The following is a 27,405-nucleotide window of genomic DNA, read 5'->3' as shown; positions in this document are numbered from 1 at the left end:
ATGCAACAATATGATGCATGAACATGGCATGTAGATGTGATGCTGTTTGAGCTAATGTAACTAGTAATCATTTGGTTTGAAGTCCATTTGAACCAAAGGTTCAAATGCATCTCCAAATTAAGCTCCTATATATGCCATAATGTGTTTCCTCATATTCAGCATGTATAAGTTGGTTTGTCATGCATGAAACTAGTACAGATGGAAAGATTGCATTTTTCTGATAATTTTTCATATATAAATTATTTTAATCTGAGCTACGGTTGAATTGTTATGAATTTTTGAAGTTTAAATCAATTTCTGGAATTTCCTGATTTAATTTAAATCCAGAAATATATATATTGCGCCAGCATGACGTCAGCACGACGTCAGCGGTCAACTGCGGCTGGCTGGGGTCAAACCTGACGTGTGGGGTCCACACGTCAGTGGCAGGGGGGTTTAACAGAGGTTAGTTTAATCCTAATTAAGAGTTAGTGGCGCTGGGGCCCACTGTCAGTGTCACAGTTAGTTAACAGAGATAATTAGTTGCTAAACTAATCCTAAACTAAAAATTAGCAGGGCCGGGCCCCACCTGTCATTGACCCACACGGGTCAAATCTGGGTCAACAGGGGGTCTAACCCGGTCAACTCGCCGGCGTTTAGCCGCCGGCGAGGCCCGAGACGGCGGAACGCCGCGGAAATCACCCACAGGGCTCCGTTCGAGGCGTGTTTAGGCTCTTCGAAGAGCTGGCGATGCGGCGCGTCGAGCAGTGCCCTCGGCCAGAGCTGGGGTGGCCGAGAACGACGTCGGCGACCACGTTTGCGGCCGCCGGAGTTCGGCTGTGTTCGGGGGCGCGGCTGCAGCGTGCAAACGCGCGAACTAAAACGCTAGCGGGGCACTACGAGGTGCGGCGAGAGTGCTAGGTGCACTGGCGTGGCCAAAGGGTCGCCGGAGCAACGCCGGCGACAAGCTCGAGCGGAGGCGAGCTTCGGCCATGGCGGAGCTGAGGCCTAGACGGCGTAAACGCGAGGAGGAGGAGAGGGGTTCGAAGCAGAGGCTCACGGGGAGGTCGATGGGCTGGTCAGCTTGCTCGGGGAAGGCCGGAGCAGAGCAGGGCGGCGAAGACGATCTCGGACGGCCGAGGTTGAAGATGAGGACGGTGCAGGCGCTGTGGTGCGTCCCCGGTTGCGTGGGGCATCGAGGAAGAAGACGGAGCCGAGGCGGTTCTCTTGGACATGCTGGTGCGACTAGGGAGGGCTGGTGGCCATGGCGACGGTGAGTGATGGCGGCAGCAGCGCTCGGGTGCACTCGGGGAAGAGAGAACCAGGGAGGAGGGAGAGCGAGAGGGAGGGGAAAAGGACCAGGGGCGGCGCGTGGCGTCGTTCCAGGCATCCAGACGAGGAGGGGAGAGGCAGGCAGGCAGGGAGGGAGGTGGCATGGCCGGCGGAGCGCGCGCGCGTCGGCACGCAGCTGCTTGGCGAGGGGGGGGGGAAGACGACAGAGGAGGAGGCGGGCTGGGCCGCCTGCTGGCTGGGCTGGCCTGCTGCTGCTGGGCTGCACAGGGGGAAGCCCCAGGTAAGCTTCTCCTCTTTATTTCTGTTTTCTATTTTTTTTCTGACATTTGTTTTGATTTAATAAAATACTAAATCAATTTATTACCTTATGCCAATTTTTGCAGGGGCTAGATATATTACTCCAGAGCTCCCTTATAAATGGCATAATTTTTGGACCATATTTCATATATATAACAATATATATTCAAAGCAAATAATTATCGGATTAATCCAAATGGCCAAAATTAAATATCCATGAGCTCCTAAAAATGTTGGTTTGATTTTTATCTCTGTCCAATATTTTCAGAGGGCAACATGAGCATTTTCTTGGACCCTTTTGGAGATATTTTTTTTATTTGGGTCATTTTCAAAAATAATTCTGATAGTTCCACCAATCCTCATTTCAAATTTAAATGAGATTTAAACATGATGCACAAATGGCTAGCTAGTCTAGGTCATACCAGACTAGGGATGTGACAGACGGTGTCCTGGACTAGGGGGTACTCACCACATCATCTCCCGATCTGTTAAATTGGACCGAGGACCCCCATGGCCGTATACTCATGGGCCAGTCCGGACAGCTGCCGCATACAAGGAAGATTCCGCAAGACTTGGCGTTCAAGACAAGGACTCCTCCCCCACCGGCGTATTCGGCTAGGACTCTTGTTATCCTAGGCCTCTGGTGCATTATATAAACCGAGGCCAGGCTAGTCGATAGATATACAACAATCATACCATAGGCTAGCTTCTAGGATTTAGCCTCTTTGATCTCGTGGTAGATCTACTCTTGTACTACCAATATCATCAATATTAATCAAGCAGGAGTAGGGTTTTACCTCCATCGAGAGGGCCGGAACTTGGGTAAAAACATCATGTCCCTTGTCTCCTGTTACCATCCGCCTAGACGCACAGTTCGGGACCCCCTACCCGAGATCCGCTGGTTTTGACACCGACATTGGTGCTTTCATTGAGAGTTCTGCTGTGTGTTCGGCAGAAGGTCGATGGCTCGCCTGCAGATCAACTGCGACTTTGGCATCTTCATCACCAGCTCGACTGGTCACCTTGGTTCGACCAAGGACTGCGCCTTACCTCCGATCGCCATGTTCAGATGAGGGCCTTCATCAACATCAGCTTCGATCTCTATCAAGATCATGGAGGAATCATCCAGGGAGCCCGAGGGCTCAACATCAACATTGCCCTCGGGCGACGGTGCTGTTTTTCTAGACAGCGGACTTGTATCCAACGTCACCGCCTCCTCGGGCGTCGGTTTGACGATTGATTCGATGGAATGGTGCGGAATTACGTCTACAACAGCCACGCTAAATTTCGTCGAGTTACAATGGAGGAATCTCCGACAATCTACGATATACCGGAGCCCTGTCAAATCTGGACGAGAATCTGGATGAGTTTAGGGCATGATGTCCAGCTTCTAGCTCGGACCTCCTTTGGAAGATCCAACCGTTGATCGACTGCGGAATTCCTATATCTACCACCCCTCAAAATTTCAGCTCGATCCGACCGTCCAAACTCCGGAAACCTTCCGATTAGTGCATCACTTTCCGGATATGTTTTCTGCGTGAAAACAAATCCGACCCGAGTTCGTCCTTTTTACGAACGGGATTTCGGACGTCCTTTTTGAAGGAAGTTTAGTATGGGGTATTGTGTTTTGTTCCCGAACACATGCCACTAACTTTGAAATCTTTTGAACATGATCTTCAACATCATGCTGGTCTCAAACCAGTCCGGCAATATTGCTCCATGGCTGTCGACCTGCGTTAGACACGTCGTCACTTTGTTGAGCCGAGCTCAACTTCTTCGGATCATCATCTCGGCAAGCCGAACAAGAGTCCGGCATCGCGAAGGATAAATCATCACCAACATCACCGCCCCACGGATTACACAGAGCGGGCATACCGGCATTGCCGCACGGACGCTTCATCAAGCCGGCATCGACCACGTCATGACCTGCATCGGCAGGGCCGCACTATTGCTTCTTCAAGTTGGTGTCCATCATGCCGACCTACTTCGACATCTCGGCTGGACCGGGGGCTTCGCTATCTCTTCATTAACCTACTCCGGACACTTCGGCGTCACTAGCCGACTAGCTCCGTCACGTTAGCTGGACCGAGGGCTTTGCCTCGGCGAGCCAACCTTTGCCAGCATTGCCATGCCATCGTTTTATCGCCCATCAGGCAATGGGTGCGCGGATCGAGTCCGAATTTTGGGAATCTCCTTCCTTCCGATTGCTAGAACAAATAAACCAGGTGCTATTAATCCCAGTATTTTTGCTTGTTTGAGTACATTTTTCCCATGGAATTATTACTCTAGTTTGTCCATCATATGTACACAGGTCTATCAAATGGTGGCCGCATTAACGACAGTCGCATGGTGGTTCGATCAGTTTCCGTACATAGTCCGGCAAATGCCGCATCCGGAGCTCGGACCGACCTATGAATTCAGGCTTTGCCACGCCTTTACCGCATCATGCTGACGCCCTGCATCGACATTGACTTCGGCGCCAGGCCATATTTCTTTTATTACTCACTTTGCATAAATTATTTATTATGCAACGGTTTTTTTAATTATCATTATTACTATTATCTCCGGTTCGCACCATTTTTTGTGCACAGGAAAATGATCCGGGGACTTCGGCGTCACTCTGCCGGTCTGCATTGGTCGTGCTATGTCACCACTTTGGCGTGTCGAGCTCTCCGCTCCGCCACCTCGGGACCGGCTTGGGGGATGGAACCTTGTCCCGTATCAAGCTCGGACCGCGTCATCAATACCGAACACATTAACCAGCTAAGTCACTTTCATGCTCAAAGCTTTAATTTCTAACTTGTGTTCGGCTCGACCAAGCATTATACCTTTTCGGAAAAATGTTGCTTGTAAAAAATTTTCTTGTCCAAACTTTGTTTGTGACGCATAAATTCAAATACCCAATTCGTTTGGGGGCTTCCTTCATGAAGCTTTTCCTCTAGCATATGATTATACTTGTACGGCTTCGTTCCTTATTCGTGTATTACGCCACAATATGCACCATATTGACTTAAGCGATTTGCAAGCTGGGTTGCCTCGCTCCTGTGTTTACCCCTACGTTCCCGATTGTTCAGCTAGGGAGTAAAGGGAGCACCTCTACGATTGTCACGATCGGGTCATCCGAGCCGGACCTCAGACTGGGTGAAGCCGAAAGCTAGCGCTCTTATAGTTTTCAATGATGGTCGGCACACAACGGAACTCATGAGTACAAAAAATCTATTGCACAAGTCTCATAGTAACAATGAGCACCGAAGAAAGGTATCGATGGGGGTACTATTTTCTTCAAAGATGCTTCTTACACTTCGCAGTAATATAGCATAAGTTCCCTGAGCGCGCTTTGTCTATTACAGCCTTATGGCCTGATTCCCTGGTTATTGGAAACACCGTCGATATTCTCGACAGATGGAGTACATAAGACTTTTCGGTCCTTGACCGAAGAGGGAGAAGCCGACGGTCGGTTAAGACGCGTTTAAAGTTCGGTTGAACATAGATATGATATAAGTACTTCAGTACATGCAATCATTCTTTTACCCAAGTCACTTGGGGGCTCTTAAATTTATATGAGCCGTTTTATGATAAGTGTTCTTCTTCTTAGTCGTTGCAAAGTTTTATTATTATTATTATTATCTATCACTCCTTTTTTCGACACGAGCGTGTGGTCACTAGCCGGGGAGCCTAATTTCTCTCTCAAAGCCGCTAGAGTTTAGTTTGCTAAACTGGCCTAATGAGAATTACTCCGCCCTCGGGATAGGAGGTTGAAGTCGTAGGCTGACCCGCTTGACCTCTTGAGATAGGATGTATCATGTTAAAACACGACGGAAGCACTTATTTTGCTAAGGCCAATTTTCGGATTGTCACCGAACACTTGATCTCGTTCGGACGTCAAGTTTTTACTGACGTTTTTTGGTTTTCCAAGCTTATGGCACTTTTTAAACTATTTGTGTGTTTTCAGCACAAGTCTCGCAGTGCAACGCCGGACACCTTTAGAGATTCGGCAAAAACATTCTAGGATGTTGCTATATATGCATCGGTTTCGAATTGTGTCTTCGGTCAATAGTTGGGTTGCCCGGCTCCTGCGCTTGCCTCCTACGTTCCGCTTTGTTCGGCTAGGTGTGCAAAGGGAGAACCACTGCGATTGTGCTTCCAGCTCACATGGTTAAGCACCTCAGTGGAGAAAGCCGAAAACTGACTGTCATAATAAGCGTAAACTGGTCAGCGATCCGATGACGGTGTTAAACAACAGGCCATTCATAACAATGGCCGAAGTGTTTACGGCTTGACCTCGACTGTCGCCGGACACTACCGGGGGCTATTAACTGGCCTCCCAAACTAAATCCTCGATATTTTTCTCTTACATTGGAGCTGAGGATTCATGATCATGCTTAGCATGACAACCCAAAGAAAGGAACTGATAGCGGGACTATTTTCTTCGGAAGACATTTCTTCCGTTAAACAGTAATATAAGATATCTCTCTGTGTACCTTTGTTTATAAAACCGTATGGCCAAATTGCCTTGTTTGTTGTAAATCTTTGCCCTGATAAAGGCTTTATAAAGTACGACAAACACTCCTCAGCTATTGGCCGAGGAGGTGGAAGCCGATGGTCGGTCAACAAAGTTTTGTACAATGCGGATCCGAGCATTAATGACGTAAAGTACTTGGATACATAGAGTCATTACACATAATTTGTGATTTTACTATGGATATCAATCCTTAATTCGGCCACCCGTGCCCGCATTAAGGCTCGGGAGCTACTGGGCTTTGGGCTCATTATTTACAAATATTAAAGGGGCACATCGATCCCCTGATCTAGTGTTGCCACCCGACCAGTGTCTCGGGGGCTACTGCATTGCTTGTCCAATGCAGAAAATTTTAAGTGTAATACAGTCTCCGAGGAGATTTTGATCCTCAGGTTGGTCGGCCGCACCCAACCTGAGTCTTGAGGACTGAGCATGCCGTTTTTGTGTCCCGAAGTATTCTGCCGAGCTAGGAATGATCCTCGGACCGATTTTACAAATCAACCTGAGTCTCAGCGGCTACGGGGATCAGCGGTCTTATGTCATCCTTCATGTGCATCTCGGGTTTTAGACCGATACCCACCTTGAGGGCTACTGACTATGTACCTCGGCAAAGAATAAATTGCACCAATCAAAAATGTTGACAAAAATCGGCCCACATTCGGGGGGGGGGGTGCACCACCTCGGAAGCAGTCCGGCATAAAGCTCGGGCGCTAGTGGCTGGCTCCATAGAGGGCATTTCCGGCATTAAGCTCGGCTAAACTCCTTCAAACTTCTTTGAACCAAGGTGATTTACGACACCTTGGATACAGTCCGGCGTTGGAGCTCGGATACATAATCCGGCATTGGAGCTCGGAAACAGTCCGACGTTGGAGCTCGGAATACATAGTCCGGCGTTGGAGCTCGGATACATTCCGGCATCAGAGCTGGGAAGCGGTCCGGTGCTGGTGCTCGGCTGCAAAAGATACCTCAAATGCGGTCCGGCGTTGGAGCACGGACGCAAGAGGACGCTGCCGCCCGGGAACAACTTCAAACCCGAGGTGTGGCATAAAAATAACAAGGCATTGATAACGGCCAGAAACTTAAAGGGGCCCCTCGGATACCCGACGTCTAAGCTCGTAGAATGCACTTCGGCGATCCTCAAGATCGAAGATGAGAAGATTTGTTGAACCAGTTTTCAAGACCGAGGAATGAAGATGAAGAACGGTTCGGAAGAATCGAGGAGCGTCCCTAAACTTGAAGACCGGTTCAGGGGGCTACTGACGGTGTCCTGGACTAGGGGGGTACTCACCACATCATCTCCCAATCTGTTAAATTGGGCCGAGGACCCCTATGGCCGTATACTCATGGGCCAGTCCGGACAGCTGCCGCATAAAAGGAAGATTTCGCAAGACTTCGTGATCAAGACAAGGACTCCTCCCCCACCGGCGTATTCGGCTAGGACTCTTGTTATCCTAGGCCTCTGGTGCATTATATAAACCAAGGCCAGGCTAGTCGATAGATATACAACAATCATACCATAGGCTAGCTTCAGGGTTTAGCCTCTTTGATCTCGTGGTAGATCTACTCTTGTACTACCCATATCATCAATATTAATCAAGCAGGAGTAGGGTTTTACCTCCATCGAGAGGGCCCAAACCTGGGTAAAAACATCGTGTCCCTTGTCTCTTGTTACCATCCGCCTAGACGCACAGTTCGGGACCCCCTACCCGAGATCCGCCGGTTTTGACACCGACACATAGCAACATCAATCTTAGAACATAATGGATACTAGGGATCAAACCCTAACAAAACTAACTCAATTACATGGTAAATCTCATCCAACCCATCACCGTCCAGCAAGCCTACGATGGGATTACTCATGCACAGCAGTGAGCATCATGAAATTGGTGATGGAGGATGGTTGATGATGACGATGGCAACGGATTCCCCTCTCCGGAGCCTTGAACGAACTCCAGATCAGCCCTCCCAAGGAAAAACGGGGCTTGGCGGCGGCTCCGTATCGTAAAACGCGATGAATCCTTCTCTCTGATTTTTTTCTCCCTGAAAGTGAATATATGGAGTTGGGGTTGAGGTCGGTGGAGCCTCAGGGGGCCCACGAGGCAGGGGGCGCACCCTAGGGGGGTGCGCCCCGCACCCTCGTGGACAGGGTGTGGGCCCCCTGACGTTGATTCTTTCGTCAATATTTTTTATTAATTCCAAAAATTTGCTCCATGGATTTTCAGGTCATTCCGAGAACTTCTATTTCTGCACAAAAATAACACCATGGCAGTTCTGCTGAAAACAGCATTAGTCCGGGTTAGTTCCATTCAAGTCATGCAAGTTAGAGTCCAAAACAAGGGCAAAAGTGTTTGGAAAAGTAGATACGTTGGAGACGTATCAACTCCCCCATTCTTAAACCTTTGCTTGTCCTCAAGCAACTCAGTTGACAAACTGAAAGTGATAAAGAAAAACTTTTACAAACTCTGTTTGATCTTGTTGTTGCAAATATGTAAAGCTAGCATTCTAGTTTTCAGCAAAGATTATGAACTAACCATATTCACAATAACATTTAGGTCTCATGCTTACTCATATCAATGCCATAATCAACTAGCGAGCAATAATAATAAATCTCGGATGACAACACTTTCTCAAAACAATCATAATATGATATAACAAGATGGTATCTCGCTAGCCCTTTCTGAGACCGCAAAACATAAATGCAGAGCACCCCTGAAGATCAAGGACTGACTAGACATTGTAATTCATGGTAAAAGAGATCCAGTCACAGCCATACTCAATGTAAATTAATAGCAATGCATGCAAATGATAGCGGTGCTCTCCAACTGATGCTTTTTAATAAGAGGATGATGACTCAACATAAAAGTAAATAGATAGGCCCTTCGCAGAGGGAAGCAGGGATTTGTAGAGGTGCCAGAGCTCGAGTTTTGAAACAGAGATAAACAATATTTTGAGCGGTATACTTTCATTGTCAACATAACAACCAAGAGATCTCGATATCTTCCATGCTACACACATTATAGGCGGTTCCCAAACAGAATGGTAAAGGTTACACTCCCCGCCACCAACAAACATCAATCCATGGCTTGTCTGAAACAACGGGTGCCGTCCAACTAACAACAATCCCGAGGGAGATTTTTTTGCAATTATTTTGATTTGATTTGAGCATGGGACTGGCCATCCCGGTTACCGGCCGTTTTCTCATGAATGATGACCAGAGTCCACTCATCGTGAGAATAACCCACCTAGCATGGAAGATATAGACTCCCTAGTTGATACATGAGCTATTCGAGCATACAAAACAGAATTTCATTTGAATGTTTAGAGTTTGGCACATACAAATTTACTTGTAACGGCGGGTAGATGCCGTATATAGGAAGGTATGGTGGACTCATATGGCATAACTTTGGGGATTATGGAAGTGGATGCACAAGCAATATTCCCGCTTAGTACAAGTGAAGGCTAGGAAGAGACTGGGAAGCGACCAACTAGAGAGCGACAATAGTCATGAACATGCATTAAGATTAATCAACAATGAGTGCAAGCATGAGTAGCATATAAATCACCATGAACATAAATATCGCAGAGGCTATGTAGATTTTGTTTCAACTACATGTGTGAACATGTGCCAAGTCAAGCCACTCAAATCATTCAAAGGGGGATACCACCCTATCATGCCACATAACAACCATTTTAATAGCATGTTGGCACGCAAGGTAAACCATTATAAACTCCTAGCTAATTAAGCCTGGCATGAGCAACTTTAATCTCTAATTGTCATTGCAAACATGTTTCATCCATAATAGGCTGAATCAGAAACGGTGGACTAATCATATTTACAAAAACAAGATAGGTCGAGTTCATACCAACTTCTCTCATCTCAATCAGTCCATCATATATCGTCATTATTGCCTTTCACTCGCACGACCGAACGGTGTGGATAATAATAATAATAGTGCACGTGTGTTGGACTAAGCTGGAATTTACAAGCATTTAATACAAGGGAGAAGACAAGGTAATATGGGCTCGTGGTTAAATCAACAATAATGCATATGAGAGCCACTCAACATTTTCATCGTGGTCTTCTCCTCTCGACCCCCAAAGAAAAGAAAAGAAATAAAACTGTTACACGGGAAAGCTCCCAACAAGCAAAAGAAGAACGAGAAATCTTTTTGGGTTTTCTTTTAATATCACTACTACAAGCATGGAAAGTAAACTATCTAAGAGCTACAACATTTTTTTTGGTTTTTTCTAAAAGGTTTTTCAAACACACAAGAAGAAAGCAAGAAAAGGAAATAAACTAGCATGGATAGTACAATGAAAAAGTATGAGCACCGACAACTAACATGAGTGTGTGAACATGAATATAATGTTAGTGAGAAATACGTACTCCCCCAAGCTTAAGATTTTGTCCTAAGTTGGTCTGTGGCCACTACTGGCCTGGCGGATATCCAAAGTCGTAGTCGGGGTTGTACTAAGATGCAGCAGCTACTGCCTGACGAGCTGCAGCTTGGAGGCGAGCTGCCTCCGTCCTCCTCTCATATTCATTCACTTCCTCCCTGATTATAAAGTATGTCCTTTTTGCCTGAAAACCAAAGAAAGTGGGAGCAGGGAGAGCAACATGGACATTACGCCGTCTGTCAAAGATTAGTCGGTACTGGAGGAACTGTTCATTCCTCTCAAGAAACTGATGGCTAACCATGGCACTATAATCTAAATAAGCAGGAGGCAACTCCATGTCACTTCTATGTATGGGTACACCAAGATAATTATCTACACTAGTTGCATAAATCCCACCAAACAAATCTCCACATGTACCATTAAGATGCAGCGTTCATGCAACAATGGCCCCCCAAGTTATATTGTTTATCACCTAATACCACACTCTTGAGGACACTAAGATCTGGAACGCACATGTGACAAGCCTCATCTTTACCATTAATGCATCTACCTATAAAGAGAGAGAAATAATGTATGGAAGGAAATGAATGCTCCCTATGGTAGCTTGCGTGATTTCTCTAGATTCTCCCATAGTGATACTAGCAAGAAAGTCTTTATATTCAGATTTGCGAGGTTCACTCACATTGCCCCACTGCGGGAGTGTACAAGCAATATTAAAATCTTCTAGGTCCATGGTATATGATTTATCATAAAGATCAAATAAAACCATGTGAGAATTACGCGAGGATGTAAATTTAAACCTTCTCACAAAGGAATCAGTGAGGTAGTAGTACTGTAAGCACTTATCTGACACGAAGTCCTCAAGATCAGCATTACACACATACGCGTCAAATTCATCCTTGAAACCGGCTTGGACCATAAACTCTTCTGACGGACATTCACAAGGCCGCACTTGAGCTTCCCTCAGTGGTTCATCATCTGGCTCACGTATCGCGAGCCTTGGTCCTTACTTCCTTGAGGAACCACCTTGGTAGATTTTCCTATGCATTTTTCCTTCTCTGAAAAATTTCTGAAATTTTTGACTCAAAATAAAAGCGAACCAAACTCAACAAGATTGATAGCAACTACTCCCACAAGTGCCTAGAGGCTATATCATGCATTAAAACTACTTTGGACCATATAAATTTGACATGCAAGCTCAAGAACACGGTCACCTCAGCAGCAAAGATTTGCAATAAATAAAGCACCAGAACAAAAACTAATTGGACCATTGAAGGAGTCACATACCGAAGAACAAGCCCCCAAAACAGTTTTGTGAATGGATCTTTGAGCAAGGAGATCGAAAATAGCAGCAAGATGATCTAGAACACAGGTTTGAGCTATGGGAGGATTTTTTTTCTCGAGGAAGACAAAGTGAGTGGGTGCTGGAATAAGTGGAGGGGGTCCATGTGGGGCCTACGAGGTAGGGGGCGCCCAGGGGGGTGGGCGCGCCCTGTGCCCTCATGGCCAAATGGTGGGCCCCCTGGTGTGCTCTCAGTGCCAGAAATTCTTAAATATTCTACAAAAAATCATACTTCATTTTCGGGACATTTGTAGAACTTTTATTTTTGGGGTATTTTTTATTGCATGGATAATTCAGAAAACAGACAGAAAATACTAGTCTTGCTTTATTTAAACTAAATAGCAGAAAGTAAAAGGAGGATACGGAGAGTTTTGCTTTCTAACTTCATCCATCTCATGCTCATCAAAAGGATTCCACTAACAAGGTTGATCAAGTCTTGGTAACAAACTTCTTCCGAATTACATGAAACCAAAGAATTTTCGAATAACACTAGGTTACCTCAACGGGGATATGTATGTCCCCAACAATAAGAATCTCATATTTCTTTTTGAGAGTAGGAAGAGGAAATTCAAGACCTCCAATAGTAATCGTTGAAATTTTTCCAATAGAATTGATACTGTGGACTTGAGGTCGTTTCCTTGGGAAGTGTACCATATGCTCATTACCATTAACATGAAAAGTGACATTGCCTTTGTTGCAATCAATATTAGCCCCTGCAGCATTCAAAAAGGGTCTACCAAGGATAATCGACATACTATCGTCCTCAGGAATATCAAGAATAACAAAGTCCATTAAGATAGTAACGTTTGCAACCACAATAGGAACATCCTCACAAATTCCGACAGGTATAGCAGTTGATTTATCGGCCATTTGCAAAGAGATTTAGTAGGTGCCAACTTATTCAAATCAAGTCTACGATACAAAGAGAGAGGCATAACACTAACACCGGCTCCAAGATCACATAAAGCAGTTTTAACATAGTTTCTTTTAATGGAACATGGTATAGTTGGTACTCCTGGATCTCCAAGTTTCTTTGGTATTGCACCCTTAAAGGTATAATTAGCAAGCATGGTGGAAATTTCAGCTTCCAGTATCTTTATTTTATTTGTAACAATAACTTTCATTTACTTAGCACAAGGATTCATTTTAAGCATATCAGTCAAACGCATACGCAAAAAGATAGGTCTAATCATTTCAGCAAAGCGCTCAAAATCCTCATCATCCTTTTTCTTGGATGGCTTAGGAGGAAAAGGCTTGGGTTTCTAAACCCATGATTCTCTTTCTTTACCATGCTTCCTAGCAACAAAGTCTCTCTTATCATAATGTTGATTCTATGATTGTGGGTTATCAAGATCAACAGCAGGTTCAATCTCTACATCACTGTTATTACTAGGTTGAGCATCAACATGAACATCATCATTAACATTGTCACTAGGTTCGTGTTCATTACCAGATTGTGTTTCAGCATTAGAAATAGAAATATCATTTGGATTCTCAGTTGTGTCAACCGCAGATGGAATAAAGTGCTAGACACTGAAGAAAGATACGGTGACGATCGTCATACAAAGAGCTATCCAAAACGCAAGCTACTGCTAGAATTCGACGAGGAGGCCGTTCCACCAAAGAATAACACGACCAGGAGGCCAGACGAACCACTTCATAACCGCAACAAATCAGCTACCGACGCAGCGCACGATTTACGTGAACACCTGGATAAGAAAGCTGGCGCGGCTAGGTCCATCTATGGATCTAAAGGACACACCCCAGCACGGGACTATGGTCACCAAAACGATCATACCAATCGGACACCAGTTCGGAATAAACACCAGACACAACAACAGCTGACGGCATGCCATAGCACGTCCAGATACAGAGGGGCTGCTCACCCCCTGTGCTTCACCGAAGAAGTACTGGACCATGAATTTCCACAGGGTTTTAAACCTGTGAACAAAGAGGCATATGACGGAACGACGGACCCAAGGGTCTGGATCGAGGATTTTATCCTGCATATACACATGGCTCCTGGGGATGACCTCCACGCCATCAAATACCTTCCCCTCAAGTTGAAGGGACCAGCTTGACACTGGTTGAAAAGCCTCCCCGGAAACTCAATTGGAAGTTGGGAGGAACTCGAGGATGCTTTCAGGGCCAATTTTCAAGGGACTTATGTCCGGCTTCCGGATGCGGACGATTTAAGTCACATAATCCAACATCCCGGAGAGTCCGCCCGCAAGCTTTGGAACAGATTCCTCACTAAGAAGAATCAAATTGTCGATTGTCCAGATGCTGAGGCCTTAGCGGCGTTCAAACATAGCATCCGAGACGAGTGGCTCGCCAGACACCTCGGGCAAGAAAAGCCGAGGACTATGGCAGCCATAACAAGCCTTATGACCCGCTTTTGCACGGGTGAAGATAGCTGGTTGGCCCGTAAAGGCACCAACGACCCAAGCACATCCAAAACAAGGGATGGCAACGGGAAGCCACGGCATAATAAAAACAAACGTCAAAACAAGGAAGAGAGCCCGGACAACACAACGGTCAACGCCGGATTCATGGGCTCTCGACCCGGTCATCAAAAGAAGCCAATTAAAGGCAGCAAAGAAGGGTCGTCCGGTCTGAACAGAGTCCTGGACAGACTGTGCCAAATTCACGGCACCGCCGACAAACCTGCGAACCACACTCATAGAGAATGTTGGGTCTTCAAGCAGGCCGGCAAATTAAATGTCGAACACAAGGGAAGGGAAACACCAAGTGAAGACGAGGATGAGCCTCGCCAGCCGAACACTGGGGGACATAAAAAATTCCCACCAGAGGTAAAAACAGTAAACATGATCCACGCGACTCACACACCCACAAGAAGGCACGAATGCGTGCTCAGAAACGCATACGCTATAGAGCCTATCGTACCCACGCCTAACCACTGGTCGGCTTGTCCGATCACTTTCGATCACACGGACTGCCTGACTGGTTTTCGGCACGGAGGATCAGATGCCTTACTGCTCGACCCAATAATCGACGGATACCATCTTACTCGCGTCCTCATGGATGGTGGCAGTAGTCTCAATTTAATATACCAGGACACTGTCCACAGGATGGGGATAGACTCATCCAGAATTAGCCAAAGCAACACCACCTTTGAAGGGGTGATACCAGGCGCCGAAGCTTGCGGTAGGGGCTCCGTTGTACTGGAGGTAACATTCGGCTCCCCAGGCAACTCCAGAAGAGAGGAACTGCTCTTCACCATCGCCCCCTTACAAGGTGGCTATCACGCATTGCTTGGGAGAACGGCCTTAGCCCGCTTCAATGCAGTACCGCATTATGCCTACCTTACACTCAAGATGCCTGGTCCACGCGGTGTCATCACTGTTAACGGAAACACAGAGCACTCTTCACGCGCGGAGGAATACGCGATGGCTCTAGCTACCGGACTCTAAGCGGCCTCCAATACCAGAAAGCATGACTGGTCGTTAAGACCACAGACATGGTTAGACGAGTCCGGCAGCCCGGATAAAAATGAACCAGGGCGCCATATATGTAAATCCCATAGAGGACACCAGGGGCTATAAATATTGAATAAAGCCCCAATGTTGGCCTGACCTTATTTATAGGCCAATGTTTTACACTTTTACTATCCATCGCACGCTCACGTTATGCTCTTCTACATGAGTTTTTCTTTTTACAGACAACATTCGTGCGATACCCTTCTAGGACATGGCACAACGGAGACAAAGGCGCAGACGTGCAGCAGGGCCCCGCTCAAAGGTTTCTTTTTAGATTAAGCCTCTGTGTAAAACTTTTTATTGCCTCTTGTTGCTTACATATCCCATGGGTACTATACCCACAGAGGGTACTGCCGTTATTGGCATTTCACCACGACAGACTAATGCACGTACCTGGAAATACATGGTTCATAATGAAAGGGCGTTTTCAGCCCATTTTATGTTATAAAGTCTGAATACCTTCGGGAGTGTTCGGCGTCACGAGTTTGGCCTTATATGCATCACCTCTGAATCATGTCTTTGGTCAAATGTTGGGTTTGCCCGGCTCCTGGGTTTGCCGCCTTACGTTCCACTCTTATCGGCTAAGGCGACCAAAGGAGAACTACTGCGACTGTGCCGTGGTTATTCCGGATGAGCACCTCAGTAGAGAAAGCCGAAAACTGACTGTCATGATACAGCGAGAGACTGCTCAACCACTCGAAGACTTACCGGAATCTTTAGGATTCCTCCGCATTAATGAAGGGCCATTTCCCGGCCATGTACACACGTGCCCGTATTCGGATGCATGCAAAAGTACTAGGGGCTACATAGTAGCCCCACCGTCAAACTCCTATGGCTAAGTGAAAGTGTTACAGCTATATAGTCCGGTTGCCTAGTTAGGCGTGCAATCACCTCCTTAATGGACCAAGACGTTGGATCAAGTGTGATTATGCATATTTTTTGCGAACACCCCCGCATTGTATGTGTGGGGGCTGAAGCCAACGACTGCTAACTTTCAGAATTACACGTATACATAAAAACAGCCACAAAGGAGGCACAATAATACTTTCAGGCACAAAGTATAAATATAGCCTCAAAATCAAAATTACATTGTTTTTACAACGAAGCGACTTGTCACTCGAACATGACATTCTTCGAGCACTGAGCCTCTATTAAGCAAGCACCTTCTGTTACTTGCTCCAAGTAGTGCTCGGCCGGATCCTGGCCTCCCGCCGGATTCTGGGTCGCAATGATGGTGGCCTCCATATCTGTCCAATATGCTTTAACACGGGCAAGTGCCATCCGTGCACCCTCTATACACGCCGACCTCCTCATGGCATCGATCTGCGATACGGCACCAAGGAATTGTCTATTACAAACCGCGTGGCAAGCCTGGACAACCTATGAAGCTCCGCCAAAGCAGCCATCTTCTCACTCAACGGAAATGGACGCGGAGGAGCATTGAATTGGGACCAGAACAGCTTCTCCACTTCTTTATCACCTTGATCCTCGAAAAACTTGGCGGCATCAGCTGTACTCTTCGCCAAGTCCGCATAAGCGTCTGCAAGACTCCAGTGTCGATCCAGGAGAGCATACTTCGGATCCAAAAACTTCATCCGCAACAAGTAGGGGCTCCCAGCCGCGATTTTTCCGGCCTGTCAAAGCTCCTCCCGCACATCCCTGATTTTGGTCTGCATCTCTTTGGCCGCATTAAGTTCCTTATTCAGGTCAGCAGAATTAACCTGATTCTCCTTTTCAAGGAGCTCATACCAGTCGGCGGCATTTTTCAACTCAACAGCCATTTCGGCTATCTTATCTTCACTTCGGCGATGAGCAGCCTCTGTCAGATTTCGGGTTCCGGCAGACCCTTGAGGTTCGGACACTGGGGTGCGCGCGGAGATTTAACCCTCTGCTTGCCTGTTCCTCGCCGAATCGCTAAGATCTAAACTACCAAACAGAACAACACAAGAGACACAAGATTTATACTCGTTCAGGACACCATTGTGGTGTAATACCCTACTCCAGTGTGTGGTGTGGTGGATTGCCTCTTGGGCTGATGATGAACAATACAAGGAAGAACAGCCTCGCGAGGGTCTATTCTTGGTTGGTGCTACTTGGTTCTAGCTCTTGGGTTGTCGATCAGGTCTAGCTTAGGTCCGGATCCAGGATGCAGGATCAGGCTCTCCTACCCCGGGGGTGGCTAGTCCTATTTATAGGCAAAGTCCCTGGGCCTCTTCCCAAATATTGAGCAGGAAGGGCGCCAACAATTGGCCATTTTGAAGGGGAACAGCAGGTACACTTATCCTGACTAAAGTTGGTCCTCGCCTGTCAAAAGCTCTGGTGGTGACGCCTGCTTGGGCTCCACAATGACTTCTTCCCTGCCATTTGGCTGGTCTTGGTCTTGTTGCACCGAAATGGATGCCTTTGCTTGATGCTCTCGCCTGCTGTCGGTGTCAAAACCGGCGGATCTCGGGTAGGGGGTCCCGAAATGTGCGTCTAGGCGGATGGTAACAGGAGACAAGGGACACGATGTTTTACCCAGGTTCGGGCCCTCTTGATGGAGGTAAAACCCTACATCCTTCTTGATTGATATTGATATTGTGGATGTTACAAGAGTGGATCTACCACGAGATCAAGGAGGCTAAACCCTAGAAGCTAGCCTATGGTATGATTGTAATGGTTGTTGTTGTTGTGTCCTACGGACTAAAGCCATCCGGTTTATATAGACACCGGAGAGGGCTAGGGTTACATAGAGTCGGTTACAATGGTAGGAGATCTACATATCCGTATCACCAAGCTTGCCTTCTACGCCAAGGAAAGTCCCCTCCGGACACGGGATGAAGTCTTCAATCTTGTATCTTCATAGTCTTGGAGTCCGGCCGATGATGATAGTCCGGCTGATGTTAGTTCGGCCGATGATGGCGCTCCGGCTATCCGGACACCCCCTAGTCCAGGACTCCCTCAGTAGCCCCTGAACCAGGCTTCAATGACGATGAGTCCGGCGCGCATATTGTTCGGCATTGCAAGGCAGGTTCCTCCTACGAATAATTCGTAGAAGATTGTGAACACCAGGATAGTGTCCGGCTCTGCAAAATAAAGTCCACATTCCACCGTAGAGAGAATAATATATACACAAGTTCAATCTGCTGACGTTTTTTTTTGCGGCATGACGTCACACCACTACCAAGCCATTACTTGAATCATTTTTTACTTTACCACCTCAGCGCATTTAGCGAAGCGGTTTCCTTGGCACGTCTTGTCGAAGCAGATATCGTGTTCCCCCTTATTCCGGGATTCTCATCAATACGGACGTGGGTAACCCAACCGCGCCATTGATGGTGGCGCTTGGGAGATAAGCGAGTTTTACCAGGCTGGTGGGGGACGCATAGACTTCGTCCGCCCATATATAAGGGGATTAGGATCCACCCTTTCACCTACGCCTTCTTCCTCCTTTGCTTATCCATCTCTGCGCACTCGAGCTCCAGCACCCAAGCCCGCACATCTTGTCTCAACCTTCCCCAGTCATGTCTGGAGCGGGAGGCAAGTGGATGACCTCCTCCGTTATGGAGGGGCACATCGAAAGACTGCGCAGCGCCGGATATCTATCTGGCGACATCGCGCACCGGCTGCCTGACGAGGGACAACTCATCCCCACCCCCAGGCCCCATGAGAGGATCGTATTTCTTCCCCACTTCCTCCGCGGACTAGGCTTCCCATTGCATCCCTTTGTCCGGGGGCTCATGTACTATTACGGCCTGGATTTCCATGATCTGGCACCAAACTTCATCCTCAACATCTCGGCGTTTATCGTCGTGTGCGAGGCCTTCCTCTGCATCCATCCTCACTTTGGCTTGTGGCTCAAGACCTTCAACGTCAAGCCGAAGGTGGTGAAGGGCACTCAGGCGGAGTGCGGAGGCGCCATGTTGGGTCGAGGGTGCCTTCGTGGAAACCATCAAGGGATGGCAATCGGGGTGGTTCTACATCACCGAGCCGCGTGACCCTAGATGGGCAGCATCCCCCGAATTTAGATCTGGGATCCCCATGCGGCTCTCCTCTTGGAAAGAGAGCGGCCTGACCTAGGGTGATTTGGAGGAGCTGACCGGACTCCAAGCTTGTATCCAGAGGCTGGTGAACAAGAAGCTCAAGCTTGTCAACATGGTCCAGGTCATGCTCATCCGCCGGATCCTCTCGTGCCAAGAACGGGCATTCAAATTGTGGGAGTTCAATCCGGCACAGCACCAGACCTTGAGCAGGCTCTTCGACACTAGGTACGAAGATGCCTAGAAAGTGCTTTTTAAGGGCGCCGAAGCCCCCGCATCCGCCACCGAAGATCGCGGATTTCGCTCGCAGCACCAAGCTGGCGAGGTAAGTGATTTTGCCCCTTTACGGGATGCTTGCTATTCATAGTTTGACTCTATGCGGATTTCAATTTCCCCTTTTCCTTTGACAGGACTGGATGAGGAAGGCGGAGCAGATCATCTACCCGGCTCCTATGCCAGAAAACCCAGTAGACGCCCGTCTAGCGGGGCTGCTGGTTCCGGCACCGCACGTGGTGCCGGAGAAGAAGGCCAAGAAGGAGGCCACGGGTACTCGAAAGAGCTCCTGTTTTCAGGTGTCCGATGACTCCGAGGTGGACTCCTGCCCCGAAAATGAGGAGGAGAAAGAGGACTCTCTCCCAGAGGAGGGAGAGAGGAAGAGGAAGGCTTCCCCAACAGGGGAGGCCGAAGGGTCCAAGAGGGGAAGGACTATTCCCCCGGACAGCTCCGCCAACGTCAACGTTGGCGACGAAGAATGGCCCTCAAGGGCCAGGCCTCCGGCGAGATCGTAAGTATCCGGATTCCTGAATGATTTATAATTTCTCTTTTGTGTCACATAGTGTCATCCTAATGCCGCATGCTGCCTGTAGTCCGGCCAATGATGATCTCCCCATTTCATCGAGCGGGTCGTTGGCTCCATCGGATGTAGACTCCATCCCGACCACCTCCACCCCTCGCGACGCCGAGGACGCCGAGGTGGGATCCCAAGAAGGGACCCACCAGGGGGAGGCTCCGGAGGCGCCACAAGGCGGCCTCCCAGACTTTGCATCGTACTCTACGTCAGAACCCGCAGTGGTTCCGGAGTCCGGCCGGCGGCCCCTTCGCAAGAAGGGCAAGACCGTGACGCCGGCGGCTTCCGTCCAACCGGAGGCGCCGGACAATTTGTTGGAGGCGCTCTAGAGCGCTTCCATCGAGGAAGAACACCGCACTATTATGAGTGCGGTGATTCAGAAGGTACAGCTCGCCAAGAATGGGCTGACCGAACCCTGCAGTAGCCTTCTATCAGGCTTTGAGGTAAGAAGTTTAAAAATATGCAATGTAATACCGCATAGACAGTAGCCCCTGATGCTCGGTTCGGTGTTCGGGAAGAAAAGCCGAACTGAGGATCTAAAAAAGATATACGCAGGGTTGCTAAAAAATTATGTCAATATGGGTTGCAGGCTGCGCTGCTGACCTCTGCCGCACTGACTGCGGAGGTCGGTGCTTTGAAGCAGGAGCTCGAGCGGTCCGAGCAAGAGATCAGCCGTGCCAAGAAGCAGCTCCAGGACAAAGAAGGTGAGTAACACCACTTTGAATTTGTACCTTACAGAAAAGGATTTAGGTTGCGACAAAAAAATAACGAGGATAACATGGGTGCTGCAGGGGCCACGAATGAGGTGGCAACCCTGAAGGAGGCCGTGTCTGCGGCCGAACGCAATGCGGCCGCGGAACGGGCGGAGCGAGAAAAGCAGGAGGCGCGGGTGGCGGAGGTTTGGCAAGAGCTCCAGGCTCTCATGGAAAAACATGAGAGTTTGGAGCGTGACTCAAAGACTCGAGAGTCCGAGCTTGCCTCGGCTCTCGAAAGTGCCAAAGCCGCCAAGGCCGAAGCCCATAAGTCCCCGAATTCGGAGCTCGCCAGGGGCGTTTGCAGATCTGCCTCGCAGCGTGTCTGATGCCGCCGCATTCTACCGAGCCGAGGAGGGGAGCTCAACGGAGAAGGTCTTCTGGTCTCAGTACACTGAGACCGGCCATCCGGTGCCCCCTAGCGACCAGCTGAAGCAGCTGGTCGAGCTTCACAAGGTAGCCGAGCAGGCCATGAAGGGCCTCATAGTCCGGCTGTGGCCTGGAGAGGCCATGCCTGGGAGCTACTTCGGCCTCGTGCGGTGGTTGGTGGATGCATGCCCCTGGGTGGAGGTTATCAAGCGCTCCGCCTGTATTGAAGGTGCTCGTCGGGCCCTTGCCCGTGCAAAGGTGCACTGGGGCAAGCTGGATGCGGAGAAGCTAATCACTGACGCGCCACCAGCGGGCAAGGAATATCGTACGCCCGAGATGTACTATAAGACTGTCCTAAAGGGTGCCCACAAGATTGCGGATGAGTGCCCCGGGGATGTAATTATTGAGTAAATTCGCAATGTGTTATCCTGTGCGCTGAAAACTTTGTTCATATGCGCTAAGCAACGCTTATTAATTTAAAATATTACCTTCTGTGCGGCCGTTTATTAAATCTGAGAGATGGCAAGTCGTCGGCTTCAGCCCCCATGCCGCGAGTGCTGGGGTGTTCGGGATAAACTTGAGCACTCTTGTTCCTATTTTTGGGTCCATCTAGGGAGGCGCTCAACACAATGAACAAGGCAACCGGACTTATAGTGCTTGAACACTCTCACTTAGCCATAGAATTCTATAATTTTAAATTTCGGCGAAGACCCTAGTATTCGGAAGACCGAGTTCGGGGCGCTATCCACGCCTTGGCCGGACATTATCCGGTTCTTCGCTCGAAGTGGCATAAGTCTTTAGGGACTTGAAGGGACCTCTCGAACAGCGACCAGTCTCTCGCCTTATCATGACAGTCAGTTTTAGCTTTCTCCACTGAGGCGTTAACCCGGCTCAACCGGGGCGCAATCGTAGTGGTTCTCCCGGTGCTACCTTAGCCGATAGAACGGAACGTAAGGTGCCAAACATGGGAGCCGGGCAAACCCAACTATTGACCCAAGACATGATTTGGAGCCGATTCATATAATGCTATAAGTTCGGGGTGCCGCACTTGTGAAAGTGTTCGGACTTATCACACCATAATGCGGGGAACATAAGCCCCTCGTGTATTTGGCCATACCAAAATATACGGATGCAACATGTCGTAAATGAACATATATATATAAAGTAATGCAATTATGGGCAAAAAGTGCTTCATTATTTATTCAAGAAGATCTGCTATGAGTGTGGAATGATACAAATAGTGCAGAAAGCAAGGGATTGGACGAATTAAAGGCGTCTCCCTCTAGGGGTAGGCCGCGGAATGGTGTATTTAACAAATTTAATGCTCGTAATGGAGACCACCTGAGTGTTCGTCGCAGCCTTTGTCCTTCCCTGGCTGTTGCATCATGAGTTTGGTAGGTTCACCGCCGGACAGAGTCCTGTAAAAAAAAGAGAAAAATAAAAGATAAAAAGAGCGACACACTTTGGAGCCCCTGATGTGGTCGAACCGCACTCTGGGTCTGTTGTGATCGTGCCTCTCCCCTATGCCCATGGTATCTCTAGGGCATAATTATGTACGCGGAGAGTTTGTCTTGCAATTGTGTGAGGCCTGGGGTTGGGGCCGCATTGCTACGCGTGCTCGGAACGTGCCAGGTGGTCTTGGTTGATATTGCTCCGGGCGCGTTTGGCCGTGTCCGGTCATTTAACGGCCGGACTCGAAAATTGCCTTAAGAGGCTGCTCTGTACTTCTGTCGCGAGAGCCGCTGTATGTTCCTCCGTTCGGAGGGAGCGTTCCGTGTTTCCATTGACCGTGACGATTCCGCGAGGGCCTGGCATCTTGAGCTTAAGGTATGCATAATGCGGCACCGCGTTGAATTTTGCGAACGCGGTTCGTCCGAGAAGAGCGTGATAGCCACTGCGGAACGGGACTATGTCGAAGATTAACTCCTCGCTTCGGAAATTATCCGGGGATCCGAAGACCACTTCCAGTGTGACTGAGCCTGTGCAACTAGCCTCAACACCTGGTATCACGCCTTTGAAGGTCGTCTTTGTAGGTTTAATCCTTGAAGGGTCTATGCCCATCTTGCGCATTGTATCCTGATAAAGCAGGTTCAGGCTACTGCCGCCGTCCATCAGGACTCTCGTGAGGTGAAATCCGTGACGATTGGGTCTAAAACCAATGCGGCGAATCCGCCATGGCGGATACTGGTCGGATGGTCTCTTCGATCGAAAGTGATCGGGCAAGAGGACCATGGGTTGAATTTTGGGGCGACTGGCTCCATCGCGTATACGTCCCTTAGTGCACGCTTCCGCTCCCTCTTGGGTATATGCGTTGCGTATATCATATTTACCGTCCGAACTTGAGGGGGGAATCCCTTCTGTCCTCTGTTGTTCGGCGGCCGGGTCTCTTCCTCGTCATCGCTGTGTAGCCCCTTGTCATTGTTTTCGGCAATTAATTTGCCTGCCTGCTTGAATACCCAACAATCTCTGTTGGTGTGGTTAGCTGGCTTTTCGGGGGTTCCATGTATTTGACAAGAGTGGTCCAGTATTTGGTCCAAATTGGACGGGCCCGGAGTGGTTCTTTTAAATGGCTTCTTCCGTTGACCAGGTTTGGAGCCTCGGAATCCGGCGTTGACTGTCGTATCCTCATTGCTGTCGCCGTTAATGCGGCATTTGTTTTTGTTTCGACGCGACCAGCCATTGCGGTCCTTGGTATCCGAACTGCCAGCATTTTTGCTAAGGTTGTTGCTGCGAGCTAACCAGCTATCCTCTCCCGCACAAAAGCGGGTCATGAGTGATGTGAGGGCTGCCATGGATTTCGGCTTTTCCTGTCCTAGGTGCCGGGCCAGCCACTCGTCGCGGATGTTATGTTTGAAGGCAGCGAGAGCCTCTACATCCGGACAGTCGACGATTTGATTTTTCTTTGTTAAGAACCATGTCCAGAATTGCCTGGCCGATTCGTCTGGCTACTAGATTATGTGGCTTAGGTCATCTGCGTCTGGTGGTCGCACATACGTGCCCTGGAAGTTGTCGAGGAATGCGGCTTCCAGGTCTTCCCAGCACCCAATTGACTCTGCGGGCAGGCTGTTAAGCCAATGCCGAGCTGGTCCTTTAAGCTTGAGCGGGTGATATTTGATGGCGTGAAGATCGTCGCCGCGGGCCATATGTATATGAAGGAGATAATCCTCAATCCAAACCGCGGGGTCTGTTGTGCCATCGTAGGATTCGATGTTAACGGGTTTAAACCCTTCAGGGATTTGATGATCCATTACTTCATCCGTGAAGCATAGTGGGTGTGCGGTGCCTCTGTATTGAGCAATATCGCGACGTAGCTCAAGAGAGCGTTGTCTGCTGTGTTCGGCCCGGTCGGAGTAGTTGTATCCAGCGTGACGGTATTCGTCGTGGGTCTTGGGGCGCCCACGTGATCCATAGATAGATCTGGATTGTCTTGCCTTGTCCTCCAATATATCCCGCAAGTCCAGCGCGTTCCCCCGTGGCTTCATGCTTTTTGAGCGGTGCCGGGGTACGGTTTTGGTGGAGGGCTTACATGCCTCTCTGTCGCAGCCACGAGGTGGTTGGTCTGCCGTATTGTGCGCTGGTGATGCAGGTTTGTATGCTTCCTCCTCTAGTCGGGGAGCAACTTGCGTTTTGGGTAGCTTTTGGAGGGGCGTTCGAGTTCATACTCTTCGGCCGCGAGGACCTCGGTCCATCTGTCGGCCAGCAGGTATTGATCAGCTTGAAGCTGTTGCTGCTTTTTCTTTAGACTATTTGATGTGGCCATTAGCCTGCGTCTGAAACGCTCTTGTTCGATGGGATCCTCAGGCACGATGAATTCGTCGCCGTCGAGGCTTGCCTCGTCTTCGGAGGGAGGTATGTAATTATCATCCTCGACCTCTTCGTCTGCCGCCCTCTCGTGAGGGCTTGCTTCTGCCTCCTCCTGCGCTGAATCTTGCTGGAGGGGGTTATCTTCGGCACTTTCTGGGGTGTTATTATCTCCTGTGCCAGAATCTCCATTCTTGCTGTGGCGGGATTTAGAGCGGCGCCGCTGACGTCGGCGCTTGGGCTATTTCTTTAAGGAATCTGCCTCCGCTGCTTCTTCGTCATCCCCATCTTTTGGGGTGTCCACCATGTATATGTCGTATGACGAGGTGGTCTTCCAGTGTCCTGTAGGCGCTGGTTCTTGATAGTCTCCGGCATCGTCGTCCATACCGTCGATGTCTTCGGAGTCGTAGTCGAGTACGTCGGTTAGATTGTCAATGGTGGCTACGAAGTGGGTGGTGGGTGGGTTTTGAATTTCTTCGTCGTCCGCGTCCCAACCATCCTGGCCGTAGTCCGGCCAGGGTTCTCCGGATAGCGAGAGGTGCTTCAGCGAATTTAAGATGTCACCGAAGGGTGAGTATTGAAAGATGTCCGCAGCGGTGAACTCCATGATCGGCACCCAATCGGATTCGATTGGCAGGGGCGCAGGAGGTTTGGAGTCCGGCAGGGAGTCCGGCACCTCGGAGTCATGAGCTTTATGAGGGACAAGGTCAGTGTTCGGCTCCATCGCCGTGGAAGTTGCAGCTCCCGAGGCGGTGTCCAGCCACCCGTCCTCGATCTACGCGATCGGCTCCGGACTATGGGTCGGAGCGGATTCGTGTGCGGCCTCCAAGGTACTGTCCGGCGGCAGAGTTAGGTCGTGCCCATCGTGACAGTGCGACGCGCTCGGCAGTGGCTCGGATCCATCGAAGATCAAGTCCCCGTGGATATCGGCCGTGAAGTTTAGGCTTCCAAAACTGACCTGACAGCCAGGGGCGTAGCTTTCGTTCTGCTCTAGATGGCCAAACGAATTGGCCCGCAGTGCGAAGCCGCCGAATACGAAAATCTGTCCGGGGAGAAAAGTCTGCCCAGGACTGCGTTGTTGTCGATTGAAGAGGCCATCAAGCCTATCGGTGACGACACAGAGGAACTCTCAATGAAAGCACCAATGTCGGTGTCAAAACCGGCGGATCTCGGGTAGGGGGTCCCGAACTGTGCGTCTAGGCGGATGGTAACAGGAGACAAGGGACACGATGTTTTACCCAGGTTCGGGCCCTCTTGATGGAGGTAAAACCCTACATCCTGCTTGATTGATATTGATATTGTGGATGTTACAAGAGTGGATCTACCACGAGATCAAGGAGGCTAAACCCTAGAAGCTAGCCTATGGTATGATTGTAATGGTTGTTGTTGTTGTGTCCTACGGACTAAAGCCATCCGGTTTATATAGACACCGGAGAGGGCTAGGGTTACATAGAGTCGGTTACAATGGTAGGAGATCTACATATCCGTATCGCCAAGCTTGCCTTCCACGCCAAGGAAAGTCCCCTCCGGACACGGGACGAAGTCTTCAATCTTGTATCTTCATAGTCTTGGAGTCCGGCCGATGATGATAGTCCGGCTGATGTTAGTTCGGCCGATGATGGCGGTCCGGCTATCCGGACACCCCCTTGTCCAGGACTCCCTCACCTGTGCTTGCCCCCTTTGCACTAAAGAGGAAAGGAGGACACTGCGTGGGCTGGCGCCCAACTGGTGCCCCTGATCGTCATGGCTTGCGTCATGGGCACCTCGCGAGGTACCCCGCCTTGAACTCTCCGCCTCCTCGCGAGCCCACCTGATGAGGCCGTGCCTGAGGAAGCTCCTTGTCGTCCGCCCCGCGAGGCTTGGCCCCTCGCGAGGGTCTTGAGTTTGTGTTGATGAAGATGGGCTGTGCTGGGCCTCCTTTGAGCCACGCCGTAGGCCGCAGGCAGGCTAGTCTGGGGACCCTCGTTCCCAGAACACCGTCAGTAGCCCCCGGGCCCATGGTGCGCCCGAACTTGGCCGAGCAGAGAGGCGAAAGGGCAAGTGCGAAGCGTCACGGGCCCTAATAGCCTGCGGCCTTGGGTGCCGCGTGGAGGTTGATTGGACGTGGGTGCCTCTGCAACCGCACGAGTTGATAAAGGAGCGGTACCCCCCTTGCCTCCTTTGCTTCCTCCAGTTGCTGCTCAGATTCCCTTTCTTGCGCCTCTCCTCCCCGCTTCCGAAATCTTCAGATCTACTCCGTCCGCGCGCCCTAGCCAGACATGGCGCCTCGCCAATCCCCGGCCAGAGCTT

The sequence above is a fragment of the Triticum aestivum genome, chromosome 6B (assembly GCF_018294505.1).
Source record: "Triticum aestivum cultivar Chinese Spring chromosome 6B, IWGSC CS RefSeq v2.1, whole genome shotgun sequence".
Taxonomy (NCBI): Eukaryota; Viridiplantae; Streptophyta; class Magnoliopsida; order Poales; family Poaceae; genus Triticum; species Triticum aestivum.
Note: the sequence above shows the minus strand (reverse complement) of the source record.